Source organism: Vulpes vulpes, chromosome 4 (genome assembly GCF_048418805.1).
Source record: "Vulpes vulpes isolate BD-2025 chromosome 4, VulVul3, whole genome shotgun sequence".
NCBI classification, from domain to species: domain Eukaryota; kingdom Metazoa; phylum Chordata; class Mammalia; order Carnivora; family Canidae; genus Vulpes; species Vulpes vulpes.
This window is the reverse complement of record NC_132783.1, coordinates 26,503,401-26,523,802: the sequence shown is the minus strand read 5'-3', so window position 1 is coordinate 26,523,802 and position 20,402 is coordinate 26,503,401. Positions and strand designations below refer to the sequence as shown.

At 39.4% G+C, this 20,402-nt stretch overlaps 1 protein-coding gene across 1 annotated transcript in view; it reads left to right on the top strand.

The window, feature by feature from the left end:
* Positions 1 to 16,564, top strand: part of LOC140598562 (rho GTPase-activating protein 20-like) — a 42,641-nt gene extending 26,077 nt beyond the window's left edge. Inside the window, exon 9 of the mRNA XM_072755346.1 lies at positions 14,260 to 16,564. The gene's annotated coding sequence lies outside the window, so the exon portion shown is untranslated. The remainder of the gene's footprint in view (positions 1 to 14,259) is intronic.
* Positions 16,565 to 20,402: the final 3,838 nt, after the last annotated feature.

Sequence of the window (20,402 nt, the reverse complement as noted above, 5' to 3'; positions counted from 1 at the left end):
GGGGCATAGATGCTTTTTAGGAATCGCAGCCTCAAAGAAAAAAAAAGGAATCGCAGCCTCTTTATGTGAATTTGAGTGTCAATTGAAGAATTCATAACATAGTCTATAGGCAGAAAAATTATTTTGAGACTTGCAAACTACAACGTATGGAAAATCCCACCCTCACTGTTCTACCTGCCTGTGTACATACCCTGTGAACTAAGGGCTCTAATCTTCATGCATTTGCAAATGAAGGCTTCTGGTGCCAGTGCCACTTTAACAGCTCTTCTTCTTGCCATCATACTAAAATAATGTTACCTTTCATTATTTACTAAACTTCTCTGCCAAGGAGGGTGATGTTTTACATCATTTAGTATTGTAGGAGTAGCATGGTTGACTTTTTATTGCTTTGTTTTGTACTAGGCAAAGAGAATATTCAGAATATTTGGCATTTAATGGAAATAGGAATTACTAAGTGAGGACAAGTTTTTATGACCGCTTGGATCAAAGTCCAGAAACAGAAGTCTTACACTTCCGTGTAGCTTTCAGCGATAGACTTTTTATTTGACACTGCAAAACTGTGCTGAATTAGTTCACATTCCTGGTCCTGTGTCTAGGATTTTTTTCACTTCTTTTCTTTTCTTCTCTCTTTCTTTGTTTCTGTCATAATTTTTCTCATCTCTAAAAGCTGTAATATTCTTATTTGCAAAATAGTTCTATTAAAATCAGATGAAATAAATTTAACACCAATAAAAGATAAATGTATTATAAAAAATTCAAATGAAATAAAATCAGATGATAGATATCAAATAAATATTGCCATCCACTTTTTCAAAAGATACTGTTTCTGTGAATATATAGGAATATAATTCCAATTATCAGATAAATGATTTGTGAGGCATATGTTATTAAGTTGTCACTAGTGTTGAAGATAATAAAACTCTATGGTTATTGACTCAGTCTGACTTCGGTCTTATTTATAATAATTTTATGGTGGTAATTCTGATGCGGTAATGACCTTTTCTTTTTGTATGGTTTATAAACAGCGTTCATATAGCCAGCTTTAAGCTGCTCTTTAGTACTCACCTCAAGATGTGCAGTTTTTAGTATTTTGAATATGTTGTGCAACAAAATTTTCTTTTTAGTAATTCCACCTAAATATTTAAAATATCCGAAACTGGCTTTTAAGTTTCAAAGGTAGAATTTGTACCTTCATCCTTATCTGAATACAGAGAAGGTTTCCTAAGGTTTGAAACACAAAATAACTTAGGACTTTGCTTGAACTTCCTACTGCATTTTAAGAATGCTCAAGAAAGATTTCTTCTGTAGTTGAAAAGGCTACACAGAACTGTTTGGTGTTTATTAGTTTATCCCCCAAACATTTTTCAACCTAATATTTTATTAAACCTGTAACTGTTATGTCGAATTAGATGTGTTCTTTGTTCTCAGAGCTGATTATAGGATGACAGCCTCTTCCTAGGAGGAAAGTCTTCCATAAGGACCACTGGGCAATTAAACAAATCACTGAGTTGATTGATCATGGAGGGTTCAAAACGACTAATTTCTGAATTTAGGATGCAGTCTAGTTACTGACTTTGCAGGACTTCCTATGAAATTAGTTTAGCTGGATAGATGCGGATTCAGTTGACCAGTGTTTACAGCTGATTGATGTGGTCGTGGTGATATCTGTTATATCAGGCTCTGAGTAAAAAGCGCCTGTGAGCTACATACCTAGGAATAAAAAATGAAGGAAGGCTTTCCAATATAGGAGTCATTCATTTGATATTTAGCTCTGTAATCTTATTTACCGACTTGGTATTCCCACTTACCTTGAACTATATATATTTTTTTACGATGTAAGTGCTTTATTCATTTTCTCTAACTGGTAGAAATTTACGCTTACTGCCAAGCAAATGTTTAAGGCAGGTAAAGCCAAGTACTCACTTGGCTTAAGTTTTGACACTGCAAAACTGTGCTGAATTAGTTAAGAACTTGAGTTCTTAAGAGTCATTTTGCTAAGTATTCTAAAAACCTTTTAAGAAGCTCTTAAGGATATCTATTTATTTCTCTGGTTTGTAGTTTGTACTGAACATGCTATTTAAAGTGTTATGTGCCATTGGTAGCTTCTGTTTTCCTCGAGACTTTTCCTCTGATTCTGAATTGTAAAGTCAACCTTTTGGAAATTACCTTTTCTGAATAATTTTATTAAAACTAAACTTGGGACTGAAAAGATCCTCTTCTAGTATCATATCTCTAGTGATAACTATAAAAAATAGCCATCCTTATTTCTGCTCTCTGTACATATACCGAGGTATAAGAAAAGATCCGGATCTCTTAAGCTGATGAAATAATTAAAACACACACACACACACACAGAATTTTTGCACTTTAGAGTTAGAGAGGATCATGTAATCCGGTGTTTCTCAGACTTAAGTAGTGTTCCCCTGCTAAAGACAGTCTTATTCATCTCTAGCATATTAGAAAGCATTTGGTCATAAGTAACATAAACCCTACTTGGATGCATATAAAATTGACTTACATGATTAAGTGCCTGGAGATTGGTTTGGTTATGAAATTGAGCTGATCAAATACCCGTCAAGATTCTGTTTGTCTGTATGTCTGTTTAATCTGTTTGTCCTTCCTTCAGTCCATCCATTCACCTCTTCTTCCTTCTTTCTTTCCTTCTGTCCATCTACCCTTCCATTTTTTGGTCTTATGCTGTGTTGGCTTTATTCTGTACGTTTTCTTTATAGGCTGGAAGCCTTTTTGGTGCAACTTTCGGTGGCTCTTAATATTCTGAAACTAGAGAAATACCTTGTTATTTGTGTCAGTCCTCTCAAAATTACTCTCGCCCTGCCTGGGTCATGTGCCAGCTCTGGACCAATCACTGTGTCCAGAAGAATAGGTTTATCCAAGGGGTGGATAAGCCACAATCTGAAATGCCTTTGGGGGAGAGGGAATTTCCTAAAAGAAAGCGATGTAGACACAGCAAGAAGTTCCAGATACCTACCATCTAGTGCCGGGCTTCCTTTTATTTAATGTTAGTTAAACGTGGAATTCTTAAGAGCTGGTATAATGCTGCCATAATTACAGCATTTTTCCAATTGTAATACCAAAATAAATTTGTGAGTTAATTACGAACTAAAATGGTACAACCCCAGCCAGATACAAGTTGACAGCATTTATTAAATCACCTTTTTAGAGTGAATCTGGCCCTGCCTGCCCAGTAAAGGGTCTGCTGAGGTCAGCTCACCTTTGCTACAGTTGCCTTAATGATGATTGACTTCTTCCCCTGGGTCTGCTCAGTCAGGAAGCTTTTATTCCAATAGCACAGCATACCAACTTTGGGTTTTCCTTGGTCTGAAAGCATATTTGCATATCAAGGTGGTCTCTTTTCAAGATTTCCCTTTGTTCTGCGACCACTAAACTGCAGTGTGATTGTGAACACAAATATATACCTGACTGCCAAAATTGCAGGACAGTGCTTGATTCCAAGGTGGTCATCCCAGTATTTTAAAGTATACTTCTTTCACCTTCTTTCTCTCCTCCTCCTCCTCCTCCTCCTCCTCCTCCTCGTCCTTCTTCTTCTTCTTCTTCTTCTTCTTCTTCTTCTTCTTCTTATTATTATTATTATTATTATTATTATTATTATTATCAGTGTGGAAACACAAAATTTAAGACACATTCATAGAAAAATTACAGATCTCCACAACACACTTGTTTGGGGTCCCTCCAATTGGAGGTGCCCCCAAGTGCCAAACCAGCACAGTCTTTCCCATATCTCAGCTGCAAAACAAATCAGTTTACATATTTACAGCATAGACGTCAGTGACTATGTTTTCTTTCAGAGATAAGTAGGATTTCCTTTAAGGAATATTTTTCACACATGTGTTTGTGAGTGCACGGAAATTTACAGAACACATCTCTTTCAACTCTCAGTCAAGTGTGAATGTAAAACCACATGAAGCAGTTAAGCATTTAATTTGTATTGGGTCCCAGTTAGCTTCTCAGATGTTTACATAGCTGGAGAAAACTTGGAAATACTAGATAACTTCAGGCAGAGCGTTCATGTCCTTTCCATGCCAGATCCAAGAGAACTAATCACTGTAATATCGGAGTAGAGGTTATTTGAGGATATCACTTGGAGGTGCTCCGAATCTCCCCAGCTTCATATAATAGCCTATTATAGTGTAGTCATCTTTTCTTTATCTAAAGCAGTACTCCTCAAAGGGGATGCTGTGGGGGTACCTAGGTGGTCTAGTTGGTTAAGTGTCCAGCTCTTGATTTTGGCTCTGGTCATGACCTGAGGGTTGTGAGATCAAGCCCCACCTTGGACTCCATCCTGGGCATGGACCCTGCTTAAGATTCTCTCTCTCTCCCTCTCACTTTTTTCCCTCCCCAGCTTCTCTCTCTCCCCCTCTCAAAAAGAAAAGGTGAGGGATGCTATTGGAGTTCGATGGTGGCTTTTTTATGTTGTTTTGAGACACTGTACAACACATTGCAGGATATTTAACATCCCAAGGCCCCAGACACTAATTGCCAGAGTGCCCCCATCATACTGACCCACATTTCCAAATGCCCCCAAGGACATACTATTACGTACATACTACTTGGTTAGAAGCCATTGTTCCAAACTCTTTCATATTGATTTCTACTGATGAATACTGTGTAAGGGCCCCAGATAGGACAAATCTTAGCTTCAAACCCTGGAGCTATCTCTTTCAAAGAGTATGACCTTAGGTGCTTCATTTGCCTCCTCTGTAAAATGGGGATAGCATTTACTTTGTAGGGTTTTTAAGAAATTTAAAGGAAATAATGTATATTTTCTTCTCTCTCCTAGAATGAATTTCAGTAGTTTACTCTTTTATCTTTATCTTGAGAATCATCAGCACCTTAAATATAATCACAGACAGTCATTGCTTTATTCTGGCAAGTGGGAATTAGAACAAATGAATGGTGATTTTATAGATTTTAAGCGTCCTTATTTTTTACATGAATGTTAATTAATGATTTGAACAGAACCATTTGTGAATTCTGTGAGGTACTGGAAAAGGAAGTGGAAGGGGAGCTCAGACCTCCCAGTGCTGTCCCCAGCATTGGAATTGGCCCAAATTAATAACCCTCAGCTTTAAAGTGAGAGAGGGTAGGGAATCAAAGCAGAGACATTCATTAGTGAGCTTAAAAATCTCTTTCAGGTCTCCTAACTCAGGGAAAAGAACTAGGGGTGGTGGAAGGGAAGGTGGGCGGGGGGTGAAGGTGACTGGGTGACAGACACTCAGGAGGGCACTTGAAAGGATGAGCCCTGGGTGTTATTCTATATGTTGGCAAATTGAACACCAATAAAAAAATTATGAATAAAAAAATCTCTGCTCTAAGCATTCTTTTTTTAGGCTTATTTGAGAGAGCAAGAGAGAGAGCATGCACACAAACAAAAGAATACAAGCAGGGGGAGCTGCAGAAGGAGGAGGGAGAAGCTGACTCTCCCCTGAGCAGGGAGCCTGATGCCCATGGTTCCTTGCTCTATCCCAGGACCCTGAGATCATGACTTGAGCCAGAGGCAGATGCTTACCCGACTAAGCCACCAGGTGCCCCAGCACTAAGCATTCTTGATTCTCACAAGGAGAGCAGAGTGTCAGATTCTCAGATTCAATAGTTTTCTTCTTTAACTACTTTCCAAATATATGAGTAGTGGATGCAGGTCAAATCATTCAAACAGTGTAACTCAAACTGTAAAATTAGGATTGAAGGGCAGGAAAAATATCTAATGTTATATTTATTTTTGTGAGTTATTTTTGTGGTTTTCCTACAGATCATTTTAGCAGATTTCCGTATAGGTGTTTAACCATCCCTTTCCAGACAAATAATTAGTATAATTTTTGTAATTCTGGTTTTAAAGTGATTAATTCACATGACTTATGGAAAAAAGCACTGGACAGAAAGAAAAAGGGATGACACTTTAATAGTAATCTTCAAAACTTGGGAATATGTTGTGTTTTGTGGATTACTCAGGTCCTGCAACTTTTTAATCTACTTGTCTGAAGCATCCTGCAAATCTCCCCAAATATTACTGCTCAAAAACCTGGTGCATAGCCCTCCTGGAGGCCCAAGCTTCAGCATACTTAGAGAATTTCCTCAATTGAGCCCCTTCGGTAGGAGCTATAACAGACCAACTTTAGTTTCCAAATCTGTATCAGAGTGTTAAAGTATTATGTTATCTAGTACTAAAAACCATTCTGCGATTTAGAATTATGATTATTGTGAAATATTGCAATTGTTTTCATTATAGTTATTTATTTTCTCACATTTGTTGTGAGTTTTATCTTTGATATTTTGAAAAAAGGTCCCCCAAATCTATAACTTATTTCTGCAAAAAAAATTAAGTTTTTGATAGTAATGGGAAAACAAGATATGTTCTTATATTTATTTTTCTCAACTAAATATTCAGCTCTTTATTTTTATACATTATTCAGAAAATTACATCATATATAGTGTAGTTATTATTAGTCTAGGGAGTCTTAATGGTTTTTCAGTACTAAATTGAGAGAAAACAAGCATTGAAAAGACCATTTTATTCCTTTAAGTGTTTCTGTACAGATATTAGTGCTTTTAAAACAGGAGCCTAAGAAGCAGCAGTGGCTAACATCTAGTTGTTCTGTACAAGCCTCTTGAATAATTTTTATTTTTACAAGAAATCACTTTTGAAGGTATACTCCATTTAATAATGTTTGATTAACTGAAAAGTAATATCTATCATGTATTAAAGACTGTATTAGGCATAAGGTTTGTCTGAGACTCTATGCTGTCACGTTATATGTCTCATTTCCTTAAATTTTTAAAAAATATTTATTTATTTATTTATTCTACTTTACATTTTGTGGCTTTTTTATTTTCATGTATCTATTTTTTATTGGTGTTTAATTTGCCAACATATAGAATAACACCCACTGCTCACCCCGTCAAGAGCCCACCTCAGTGCCTGTCACTCAGTCACCCCTACCCCCCGCCCACTACCCCTTCCACCACCCCTAGTTCGTTTCCCAGAGTTAGGAGTCTCTCATGTTCTGTCTCCCTTTCAGATATTTCCCAATTATTTTTCTCCTTTTCCCTTTATTCCCTTTCACTATTTTTTATATTCCCCAAATGAATGAGACCATATAATGTTTGTCCTTCTCTGATTGACTAATCTCACTCAGCATAATACCCTCCAGTTCCATCCACGTCGAAGCAAAAGGTGGGTATTTGTCGTTTCTAATGGCTGAGTAACATTCCATTGTATACATAGACCACATCTTCTTTATCCATTCATCTTTCAATGGACACTGAGGCTCCATCCACAGTTTGGCTATTGTGGACATTGCTGCTAGAAACATCAGGGTGCAGGTGTCCCGGCGTTTCATTGCATCTGTATCTTTGGGGTAAATCCCCAGCAGTGCAATTGCTGGGTCTAGGGCAGATATATTTTTAACTCTGAGGAACCTCTACACAGTTTTCCAGAGTGGCTGCACCCTGGAATCCCCTATCTGCAGTTCATATTCCCACTAACAGTGCAGGTGGGTTCCCCTTTCTCCGCATCCTCTCCAACATTTGTGGCTTCCTGCTGTGTTAATTTCCCCATTCTCACTGGTGTGAGGTGGTATCTCATTGTGGTTTTGATTTGTATTTCCATGATGGCAAGTGATGCAGAGCATTTTCTCATGTGCGTGTTGGCCATGTCTATGTCTTCTTCTGTGAGATTTCTGTTCATGTCTTTTGCCCATTTCCTGATTGGATTGTTTGTTTCTTTGCTGTTGGGTTTAATAGTTCTTTATAGATCTTGGAAACTAGCCCTTTATCTGAGACGTCATTTGCAAATACCTTCTCCCATTCTGTAGGTTGTCTTTTACTTTTGTTGACTGTATCCTTTGCTGTGCAAAAGCTTCTTATCTTGATCAAGTCCCAATAGTTCATTTTTGCTTGTGTTTCTCTTGCAAAAGAAAAGAAAAGAAAAGAGAAGAGAAGAGAAGAGAAGAGAAGAAAGAGAAAGAGAATAAAATAAAAGAAAGAGAAAAAAAGAAAAGAAAAAAACGGGTGGGGGGTCAGAAACAAATCAAAAAACAAAAAAAACAAGGGGGAGTACCCTCTGATTCTGTGTACTGTAAATCCCTCGACCCCCCCTGGAACTTTCCAGTGCTGCTTGGTGAATAATTTGTTTTTCCCCTGTCCCCCTAGCTGGTCTCCTGGGGGAAGGGCCTGCTGTGCTGATTTTCAGGTGTTAGCACTTGGGGGAACTGCTCAGTCCCCTGCCTGCTGCAAGGCTCAGTGAAAGATGTTTAAACTGTTTATCAGGTGAGGCCACTGTGAGGCTCAGTGGGGGTTGTTTACCCCTTGAGGCCCCAGGAGGAGCAACCAGAGTAGTGGCAGCCAGCTCTCCAGCCCTACAGTCAGCTCCTGCAGTAACTCGGGAGCTCTCAGTCTGCAGGGGCCTGGAGACTCCGGGGCGGGGGCACTCATCTGCTCAGCTTGTGGCAGGAGCCTCCTTGTTGTCCTTGGCCCTCGCGGCTTCTACCTGTCAGCGAAGGAGGCCAGATACTGGGCTGTGTCCCCGGCGCCCTGGGCTCCCAGGCCTGTGCTGTTGGAATCCTGCTCCTGCCACGCAACCCCCTTCACGCGGAGCCGCAGCCGGAGCCCCTCCGAGCTACTCCCCTGTCTAGCCAAGTGCACTGCAGCCCTTTAGGCAGCTTGGCTCTGGGGTGTGGCGTGCTGTCCCCGGGGCGCAGGTGTCTGTTAGTGCCTCTGGAGCCTGAGGGCATCCCCACCCTCCTGGGTCCTGCTCCAACTTCCTGTGAGCCCCTTTCCATCTGGGAAGATTGGTGAAGCTCCTGCTTCTCCGGGACGGGGCTTTTCTGTCCTGGGGACACCGTCCCCAGCCTTAGCCGGCTCCACATGGGGCCCCTTCCCCTGGGATGCTTTTTGTTTCTTTATTTCTTTTTCCCCGTCCTCCTACCTTGATAGATGCATGAAGTCTTCTCACTGTAGCGTTCCAGCTGTTCTCTCTTTAAATCTCAGGCCAAATTGGTAGATTTTGAGGATTATTTGAAGGTTATCTTGGTAATTTGGTGGGGAGAGGTGACTTGGGAACCCTACTCTTCCACCATCTTGCCCAGAATACTTTTCTGACATTCTTCAGCTACACATATTTAGGGCACTAATTACTTGTAATGAAAAACTGACTTAATTTTTCACATCAACCCTTTTAAGTTATTTAACTTCCTGTGTACTGTATTCTGAATGCTGTTCAGTTAAAGAGACTGCGATCTGTAAAAATATGTGTTTTCTATCTGCTTTTCAATCTGGAGATAGGGGATTCCATGGGTCAGGGTTATTGGATAATACCCCTGGAGAAGATATAAACAGGTAGGCCTCGGTGATATGTGTATACGTGTGTATAAGCCCAAAACAGCAAGAATTTTTAACAGAATCCTTTGAAAAATCACTAGGGGTGGTGAAAGGGGAGGAGCGAGGGGGTGGGGGTGATTGGGTGACGGGCACTGAGGGGGGCATTTGACGGGATGAGCACTGGGTGTTATTTTGTATGTTGGCAAATTCAACACCAATAAAAAATAAATTTATTATTAAAAAAAAAGAATCCTTTGAGAAATCAATAGAAAAAGCCCTGTGCCCTTTGCTGAAAAACTGTAAATCTCTACTGTCCTAGTGACGATCTTTGTTGATTTCTAAAAATGTGTCTCTCTTGGGTTTAAATCTGAGAACGGTGGGCTGTCAGAATTGATTACATGAGCAGACTTTTTTTTTCTTTGTGCTTCTAAGGATATCCTGAGATCTGTTTAATTGGACACTGAAGGCAGAGCATCTGGCCTAACTTCAGTTAAAAACAAAGGAAAAAATGCCTGTAATTTAATATAAACATATGGTGCCATCTGATTCTCCAAAGATATCCCTACCTTAAATATTAGTGCTTAAAACTAGCTTCTTTTTCTTTTCTTTTCCTTCCCCACCTTAGCTACATTTTTTTTTTTTATGTAACTGGCTTAGGAGGTCTGTGCAAATCAAACAGGGTTTGGGATCGAGATGGTTTTTACTGCAAGATGAGAATATTCACTCATTACAGGCCCCCAGACATGTGGGAGATGATCTTCAGTAGGACAGTAACCAATACACTTCATCTTCATGAAAATTCAAATAAAAGATGATGCTATTTGGAAGACAAGTTTTGACAGGAAAAAATTATATTTTGGCTGCAAAGGTTAGTTAGATGCAGGAAAATGATACTAAGAGGAATATCTTCCTTATTCCTTAGACTTTAAAAATGTTCAATTTATTACCTCAGGGTTTGGTATCAAATTAAAAATAGATAAATGGAGACTTTAATAGTAGCCATCTGTCTGGAGAGTTTTTATTTGGTTTGTCTGGAGAGAGGAAGGATGGCTTAGATTATCTTTGAATGTCTCTTAGATATTTCAAGAGGGGAATGCTGTGGGTAGGGTGGGAAGATACAAATCACATGAGCAGATGATCTTACAGCTTCAGGGAAGTGTTAAGACTGGGAAGGGGAACAAGGCACTTCAGAGTTGGAGGGAACAGGTAGCCTGCAGAGAGGAACTCAGAAGTCATTTGGTTCAGGGTGTTTTGAATAAAATAAATAGTGGTTCTGTTAATGAACAAAAAGAAGTATCTCAGCTATGAATATGTAAGCAACTCTACAGTACACTGCTGTCTACGATCTTGTTGCTATGAGAATATAAGTAATCCTGAATCGATATGTAAAATGGATGTATTGAAAGGGACAGGTTTCATCAGAAGTTTAATATAAAATTAAATGGTGCTTGTCTCCTAAGCTGTGATGTGGTGTGAGATGGTTACAGACAACCAGAGTGAATACATCTAATGGACCGGAAGTAAGTCACTAATACTGAATACTTGGACCTGGTTGGAGGCAAAGGGCCTGGGAAAAAGCTGAAATATACAAAGAGCCAACGATGCCCCTGGCCGAGTGTCCTTACTCTAATAAGTCACAGAGAAATCTTTGTTACATTTCACATCTTTGAAGAAAGAATTCCAAATGTCAGACACATCTGATGTATATTGTACTTCCTACTGGGCAGCCAATGTATGACTCAGAGGTAGTTTCTGTGAGTAGTGCTGTCCTCTCCAACGGAGATATGTCCCTGACAGAGCCATTGGGGTTTCCCTACATAAAAAAAAAAAAGTTGGATTGTGTGGATTCCAACAGTAATGGTGTTCTGGAAGAGAGTGTCTGTTTGTGTAAATGGAGGTCTCAGTCCTTGGATTCCCCCAGAAGATTTATGTGGGGATCTGCACTCCAATAAAGATAGCCAGAAAGAATGTAGTAAATGCAAAGCGGTTCATTAAAGCAAAAAAAGTGCACTCTCAAGGTGGGAGAATAGGCAGGTTCTGCGAGGTGGAACCGGCCCCTAGGTTGTTCTGGAATTGGGTATTACTGGGCCTCTCTGGGCTGGGAGGAGCTGTGATCTGCAGTGAGGTGGTCTCTTAATGGAGGCTGCCTCCAGTCATTTGGGAAACTCCTCCCACAAGTTGGGAGTAAGAGTTTGACCCTCTGAGGTTTGGCAGCCTTCTCCGTGGGGGGGGGGGATAGAGAGTTGTAGCCATTATGCAAATACATTATAATGAGTCTAGGGGTTACCTTGGGTTAGGGGTGGAAGGGGAGAGAGCATGTTCTACACCTGAGGCATTTGATCTGCCCACCCCAAGGTCTTAGAAACTACAAAGGAGGCCATTGTCTTCCCAGGATTTTTTTTTAATTTTTATTTATTTATGATAGTCACAGAGATAGAGAGAGAGGCAGAGACATAGGCAGAGGGAGAAGCTGGCTCCATGCACCGGGAGCCTGATGTGGGATTCGATCCCGGGTCTCCAGGATCGCGCCCTGGGCCAAAGGCAGGCGCCAAACCGCTGCGCCACCCAGGCATGCCTCTTCCCAGGATTTTAATGTGTAGCTTATTTATCACCAGCCTTGCCTCTGCTCCTCTCCCCATCATTTCCCTTTAAAGACTGGGGACCGTGCCTTAGGGTGTTCCTTCCACTGCTTCAGTCTCCCTTCTGCAAAACAGTCGCAGATTTTAAAATCTGATTCTAAGAAAATTTTTGTTTCAAGAATCTAATGGCATTGCTGCTCATTCTGCTTCATTTAGCTCTTTGTCAAGGTAAACAGTTTTGTTACTGTAGCTACAGAGGAACCGGGAAAGGAGACTTCATACCCAATTATCTAACGTGACTTATTTAATGCTTTATTCACTGTCCTTAAAGAACAGTGAGTTGATGTCCTCTTTGAGGAGGGGCATGGAGAGTTCTTTCTATGTATCCCAGCAGTCTTTCTGGACACTTCTGATGTTACCCAATGGGCAGTGAGGGGTAAGCAGCAACATAGCACAGTTTTCAAGTGCCTCCCAAAGGAGATCTCAGTATGAGCTTTCCTAGTGAGAAGTTACAAATTCCCATGGCTTCTCACCTAAACATATGAGATATAAATAGTAGGTGTTTATAGTCCTGAGTTCTTCTTTTAGCAGTTACAATATCAAAAATTAAATTTCTGCTTCTCATGGAGGTCTCGCATTTTGTCAGCAAGATTTTTAAATGATTATTGAGGATCCTTTGGCATTTAAGAAAACAGGAATTGTTTGAGACACATGGCAGTGAATGGTATAAAGACAGAACAGGAAAACTGCATTTTTTCTGGACAATATATGCTAAAATCTTGACATATCAGTGTTTGGAGCTCATGTAGCAGATGTTTTGATGTAACAGTCTTTTGGAGGTAACTTGACCTCTGCAGATGGCTTCCTAGTCTGTACATCAGTATGTGGCTGGACCTGTGCAGTTTGTTTGATGTCCCTGCCCCTCATTTTCTTGGTTGCTTCTGTGCCACTCCCGGGGCCTTTCTAATTGCCTTCTATGTGCTGTTCTCTCTGGGTAGGAGCACTCTGTCTCCAGCCCTCCACTGGCCACTGGCCAGTCCCTACCTTCTTTAGGTCTCCTCTCAGGTCAGAGAGGCTGTATCATCTCTTCTGAGATTGCTCAGCTCCCCTCACTCTGCCTCCTTCTGCTCTGCTTGAGTTGTCTTCACAGCTCTTACCTTTACCTGAAGTGATATCCTATGCTTGTTTGTTCTTAAGTGCTGCAACGATGTCCAGTTCCAGCTGTCTTGTTCACTGAAAGATTCATAGTGCCTTAAGTTGTACCTGGCACATGGTAGGGACTCAGTGAATTATGTCCAGTGAATGCATGATTGTCCAAATGGATCATTGGGAAATTCAGACATTATTAGGCTCGTGGTGCTTTATTTTATTAAATGAAGTTTTGGAGATGTAGAATTTGTTTATCCCCACCCCAAGTCTGCAAAGGTGAATTTATATTCTTATATTTGTGTTACTTGGTATTAGAGATCTGAAGTGCTGATCACTCACTTCTTTCCTCCTCCCCTGGATTCCAATGGAATTTAAACACACAGTGAGTTGGATGGAGATTGATTTTTCCATTATTAAACTGAGCACCGCCTGATAACCTACAGCGTGGGGGCCTTGGAGAAGCTTGATTTGAAGCAACTTGGTTTCCAGAATGTAAAATGAGCTACCCACTCCTTTGGCAGTTACCTCTCTCCCTCCAACTGAATGTTGAGTGGGTCTGACCAGGAAGCCTTATGGCATGAAACAAAAGACAGAGGGCGCACTGACCTCAACAAGCCATGAGCAGGCCATGAAAAGACAAAATGGAACCTATTTTATTTATCTACTATTTAGAAATGTGAAAATGTGGCTCAGTGGATGTCAGATTCTACTGGTTTCATTGGCAAGTTCTCCTCATATGGAAAAGATTCAGGAAACAGGTGGAGAGTGAAATTGAAAGGATTGCTCCAGCTCTGCCCCCCTCAAGTGGGAACCAAGCAGTATCCCCTTTTCAGTGGGAAAAGGGGGACAGGTTGCAATTATGGTTGTCCCCTGGGTGGTTGCAGTTGCAACACGTCTATTAAAATATACCAACTAACAAATAATTTGAACCAGAAAAGAGCTATCAACTGTGAGAGTTGCTGCAATTGTGAGTCGTCTAGACATCTGCCAAATAAAATAGTAGGTTCTATTTGTACGTATGTTTAAGGGGGAGAATGGATGTTAATCCAGCATCTATTCAACATCTGTCAATAAGAAATGTGTATCCTTATGAGAAAATATCATATCCTACTCTTGATATGTTTAGTATGACTAATACTAACTTCATGTCCAAACTCAGCAGCTTTTTATGTTTCAGGTTCGTGGGAGTAAGGGAGAAGTACTATACATTTTGGATGCTACCAACCCTCGACACTCCAACTGGCTTCGCTTTGTTCATGAGGCACCATCTCAGGAGCAGAAAAACTTGGCTGCCATTCAAGGAAGCTTATTTGCTTCTTATTTGTACTATGTACTGTGAGAGGAATGAACCAATTTATAACTGCACTCCCTGTTTTAAATTTATTCCCAATGACCTGCTTCAAATAACAGTAACTAACTCATAAAGCAGAGAAATCTCATGTATTCAGCATATGCAGAAAAGGGTTAAATCTAGTTGTAAATTGACACCAGATCATTCTCTTTATGAGAATTCTTGAGGGAATGAATTACATGCTCTGATAATGTCCTTGGCAGATCTTGTTTTCAAGTACTTTTGAATCATTCAGTGAACATTTATTGATAGTTTCTTTACTTGATGGTTTATTTGGCTCATAGTGCAATATTCTGTGTTATTACTTGGGAAAGGCTTCATGGAGAAATTTTATTTGGGTATATCCTCATGACTAGATTTTGAGTTTCTCGAGGATAGTGTATTAGCCAGTGTTTCCCAGAGAAATAGAACTGATAGGATCTAGATATCTGTCTTTCTGTCTATCTATTTATATATATCTCTATCTATCGAAAGATTCATTCCAGGGAATTGGCTCACGTGGTTATGGAGGCTGGCCAAGTCCAGAATATGCAGAACAAGTGTCCCACTTTGAATCTAGAGGCCACAGGCTGACGTAGAAGAACCAGTGTCCCACTTTACACACCGTTAGGCTGGAAGAGCAGATATTCTAGTTTGAAGATCATCAAGCAGGAGAATCCTCTTATGTGGAGGAGGATCACCCTGTTGTTCTGTTCAGGTCTTCAACTGATAGGATGAGGCTCACCCACACTGGAGGACAATTTGCATTAGTCAAGTCCATCTATTTAAATGTTAATTGCATGCCAGAACACCCTCACAGAAACACCCAGAATGATGTTTGAACAACTATCTGGTGATCCTGTGGCCCAGTCAAGTTAATACATAAAATTAACCATCCTCAGTAGGAACCGTATTTTATTGAATTCCATATCCCTGTATCCTTGCCTAGTGCTGCACATTACATTGGGCTCTGACAGAAACTGTGAGTTGAACATAGCCGATTCCTCAGCAGAAATTCCGCCAAGATGAGAAAAAGTTAAGCAATAAGTTTTTAGAGGAGTCCTCTAATTAAAACTCCTTTATCAGATGGTTAACAGAATGAAGAAACATTGCAATTCACTGGGAAATTGGTTGATTGCATGTGAAAGCACAGCTCCTGGTACCTAAGCTGCAAAAAAAAAGCAAAGCTATGGTTGGCAGAAGTAAGAGAGAAGGGAAAGAATAAGGAAACTAATATTTCTTTAAGAATTTACCATGTGCGGGCAGGCCCAGTGGCTTAGCGGTTTAGCACTGCTTTCTGCCCAGGGCGTGATCCTGGGGACCCGGGATCAAGACCCATGTCAAACTCCCTGCATGGAGCCTGCTTCTCCATCTGCCTCTCTCACTCTCTCTCTCTCTCTCTCTCTCTAATAAATTAATTAATAATCTTTAAAAACAAAGAATTTACCATGTTTATTGTTCTAGAAGCTTCATTGTACATCATGTCATTTACTCTGATCCGAAAGACTGTAAATTTAATAATTTGCTGAGAGTTATGCTGATTTCACTCCATTCTGAGTGTAAAGTCCACAGTCAGAAGAGGGAAAATGCACAGAATTAGTTTTTAAAGTAACCAGAAAGGATAGTCATCTAGAATATTCCATTTCCTGATGTTATTAGCTAACCATATTTTCTCCATACAGATAAGCATTGGATAACCAATGTAATTACTGTCTTTTTTTGTCTGGATAAATGAGAGATGCCTCTTACAAAAGGCTAGATTGGGCTGGAAAATAGAATCTTTTTGGCAGCTGGAGATATTCAAGCCACTTTTTAGGTTATTCATGATATACGTTGATCCAACCACAAATTTCAACTGATATTTTTAAATGTGCATACATTAATTTTTTCCAAGCATTTTGTATTTTTTATGGCTTCCTGATGCAGTCCTCTTCCAGCACCTCCAGCATGACCTCACAATTTTAATTTACAAACTCAGTTCAAGTGTCTCCTTGTGAATGTTACTGATATCAAAAAGCCTACATGTAGACTCATGGAATTTACTTTAGGCAAATCCACTGTTTTGTGTTCTTTCTTTATTCTGTGTTTTAGAGAATGTTATTCTGTTTAATCTACATTTTTTCCTTATGCTTAAACAGTAACTCTAACCTTTGCTCAGCTGCCTTTTGTTTGTGACCTTTCTTCCTATTGGTGGTTATGTCTGTATCATCGATAACACTCTACGTTTGCCCAGACTCCCAAAGGATTGCCTGCTCAGCTTTGAGTTCCCTTTAACTGTATATTTTGCTTGCAATGATCCCTTTAGGTAATGGAATACTATGTCGGTAAGTGTTTATCTCCACCTTTTACCCACATCACTCCTCTAGGCCCTACTTATGTATTTCTTTATAAGGGAACCACCTGCACGTCTCTCTTGTTTAGTAGCCGGTGTAGCAAAGACTCACACAGTTCTCCCGGTCATTCGGTCATTCAGTGTCATACCTGTCTTCTGCTATGTCAGGTGCGCTTCCTTCCTTGAAATAGAGTAGGAATCTACAGAAGATGACTGTTGGCAACTTTGATACTCTCAGAAATTATTGTTCGATTTAAGAGGAGGTGAAGTGGGGGTGCGACTGGAAGAGGATTCATAAACTAGAAGATCTGTGAAGTTTCATATTCAAATTAATTAGAATCTGTTCAGAGGCCAGTGTGAGAGCCTTTTGGTGCACAAGTGATGACAGTGTCTTTAATGCCTTTTAACATTATCTTGGCTTTTCCTTAGAGTGGGATCGAGTGCACTCTGTGTTCCTTGCCACAGAGCACAGTATGGATCTTTGTTCGCTCCCTTGGCGGAACGTCTGTTTTCCTTGAATGCTAGCTGGAGTAGCAGACTGTTCAGGGTTCAGAATCACATCTGAGCTGGGAGCAGAACACCCAGCTATAATGGGTCACAAGGCTGACAGTGATGTCAGCCTTCTGATTTGGTGGAATAATCTCCTGAGGGTTGCATTCCAGAAACATCGAGCTGGTAGGAGAAGACCATAATGTTTCCTGCTTAACATTATGAATCACTTACATTCCAAATTGTATCTGAAATTTGGGGTATTCAGGAAATTTCTTGTTTGAGCTGTATGTCCCAGGATTGGAGTAAATGAGAAACATTTGTGGCTATGTGGCTTGCTTGGTGGAAAACATCAATAGTTGGTCCAATTTTTTTGGACAAGGGATTAAGAATTTGAAGTCTGTTTTGGCAGAGAATTGGAACTCCTTTTTGGAGACTTAGTTCACTGGTAGTTTTGCAATTTATTTGATTTTGGAAGATTTGCTTTGGAAATGATGATTTAAATATATGAATTATTGAAGGATCTCATAAGCAAAAAATTCTTCCCACATGCACACATTTCAGAACAATTCATTGAACTGTATGTTCAGACTTCTGAAAAGTATTTCCAACTGAACCAGAAAATTCTAAGTGTGAAAGATGTGGCTTAAAATGAACCAAAAGAATTCTTAGGCTCCATAAAAAATGGGTGATTCTTATTACTAAGTATTAATTTCTTTACACCAAAGGAAAAATGTAATATTGGAAGAAATATTTGACCTACTCAGATTTTACAGGCTTTTAAAAATTTCTGATCTTTTCATAGAAAATTATTTATGTACAGAATTACATCATTTAAAGTCAAGACTTTGAATTCTTGGAATATTTTAGATATAGTGCTACATCTCATGTTCTTAAAGACATAGTTCCAGGCATCCCTTCCTGGGACTTTTTTGCAGCATAATATCAACATAAATGAAAAGGTGGCTTGGTGTTATAAGAAAAAGGAGCATATAGAAAACCTGGGTTTTTGGAACACCTCATGAGGGATGTCAGGTTGTGGGGATGGACTGAATATGTTGAGAGAGCACTAGGTATTGAGCCAAACTTGTGATGTCAACAAAGCTTTGTCCCAATTCTGATGTCAGTTTCGTTTTCCCATTAGCAGGAGAGCTATTTTATTACATATTATTTTCTCTCCTTTCTCTGCCTTGTGCAAGGCTGGGTAGTCTTAGGCAGTTTATCTTGGAGTCTTCTGGTGACACATGATATTTCAAAATGGCGGAGCCGAGAGATCAAATGTGGATTCCTGTGAGAGAAGCAACTTGATTGTTTCTAAAGCACAGACAAGACTTTCTCCATTGTCATGAAGACATTGAGATCCATGGGCTTATTAAATGTTGTTGATGCAGCATTCAGATCGCAGGGGCACCAACCTAGCAACCAAAAAAAAAAAAAAAATCAACTGGATTTTTCATTTATACCAAAAATTATAAAGACTTTTCTCTAATTCAGTTTCTTTTCTGTTTTTTAAATCAGATTTATATAAATGTTTTTTTAATAATTTTTCTAGACTCTGTTACAGAATATTAGGGAGCAGCTATCTAATGATTTCTTTAGTAATACCATAATAATATCAGTTAAATATCTTGGAGATCTTTTAATGGATTATTTTATAGTAAAGTACATATTTGTCTTTCCTTAGTTAAAAGTTTAAAATAAGTACAATTAGAAGCAGTAGGTCCTATGAAATTTTAAGTACTAGCCCTACTGTGGCTACATATTACTATAGGAAGTTAAATTATTATATTACTTATAAATATATTATTTTAATTCAATTGGAGATTATCCGCAAGTCAAACGACTATTTTTAGAAATATCCTTAAGCTGTATAGATTGATAACTTTGAAATACATCATTTAATCCTTAATAATGATGATGGTGACGGCAGCTAGCACAGAATAGGTACTATGTGCCTATAAGTGGTCATGTGTATTAGAACCTTAATATGTACCATGAATATGTGAGGAAGGCACTAGAATTGTCCCCTCCTCTGTCAGGTGAGGTTGCTGATACAGAATCTAAGTAACTTGCCTGAGCCACACAGCCATTGAGTAGCTGGATAGGAACTGAGTCCAGGTAATTTGTCTTCCCTGTCCACCGTGTAAACCTCTGTGCTCTAATACCTTAGAGTTAATTTGCAAAAGAGTAAACACAGATTTTAAAAGCCTTCCATGCTTCTGAATTTACTATTTAGATAGTTTTGAAACTACTGAACATTTGCAAACAGTTTCATTTAAGAATATACATAGTTTAGAGTTATTTAGAACTCATGTTCCTTGATATTTTTAAGTTCTCGAAACATCCTGAATTCATTCAAAGGCATTGCACCTTCTTTTCTTTTATACAAAAGTCATGCGTAGGCAATATGTGTTTTAGCCTCTTTTTCCCTTTGGTGAGGGAAATTAGCTTTGTTGGAGGATGAGGAAAAGTTAGAGTCAGTGGACAAAACAAACACTTGATATAGAAGTAGAAAGAATGCAGAACTGAGCCCAGTTTGGATTCTGTTAAGAAAGGCAATTTAAAGGCCTAATTTCTGGCCCTGACCCTTGTTGGCTGAACACTTCACTTGATGCATTCATTCAACTGATAGCCCTCGAGCATCTGCTGTGGGCCAGGGCCTGTACAAAACTGAGCCCAGTTTGGATTCTGTTAAGAAAGGCAATAAATGCCTAATTTCTGACCCTTGTTGGCTGAACACTTGACTTGATGCATTCATTCAACTGATAGCCCTCGAGCATCTGCTGTGGGCCAGGGCCTGTACAGAACACTGGACATGTTATAGTTCAAAAGATAATCTAGTCACTGTTTCCATAGTGGTAAAAATAATCTTGGAACTCTTGTTTCTGTTGTGAATTAATGATGATAATACCTACCTCATTGGATTTTGTGAAGATTAAGTTAAATAAGATAACATAAGCAAAACACCTGGCCCCTATGTGTGCCATATAAGTTAGCAAGTATTTTTATCACCACTCTGCCATGTGTATAGTTTTTGTCTCTGTAGTTTTGTTTCTATATAAAACAGAGCAAAGTCTGTTTTATTTCTCTAACATCTCAAGGTAGCTGGTATAAATCCCAAGCATGCCAAAGACGTTTAAGTAAATAATCACCACTCAAGGAACAACGT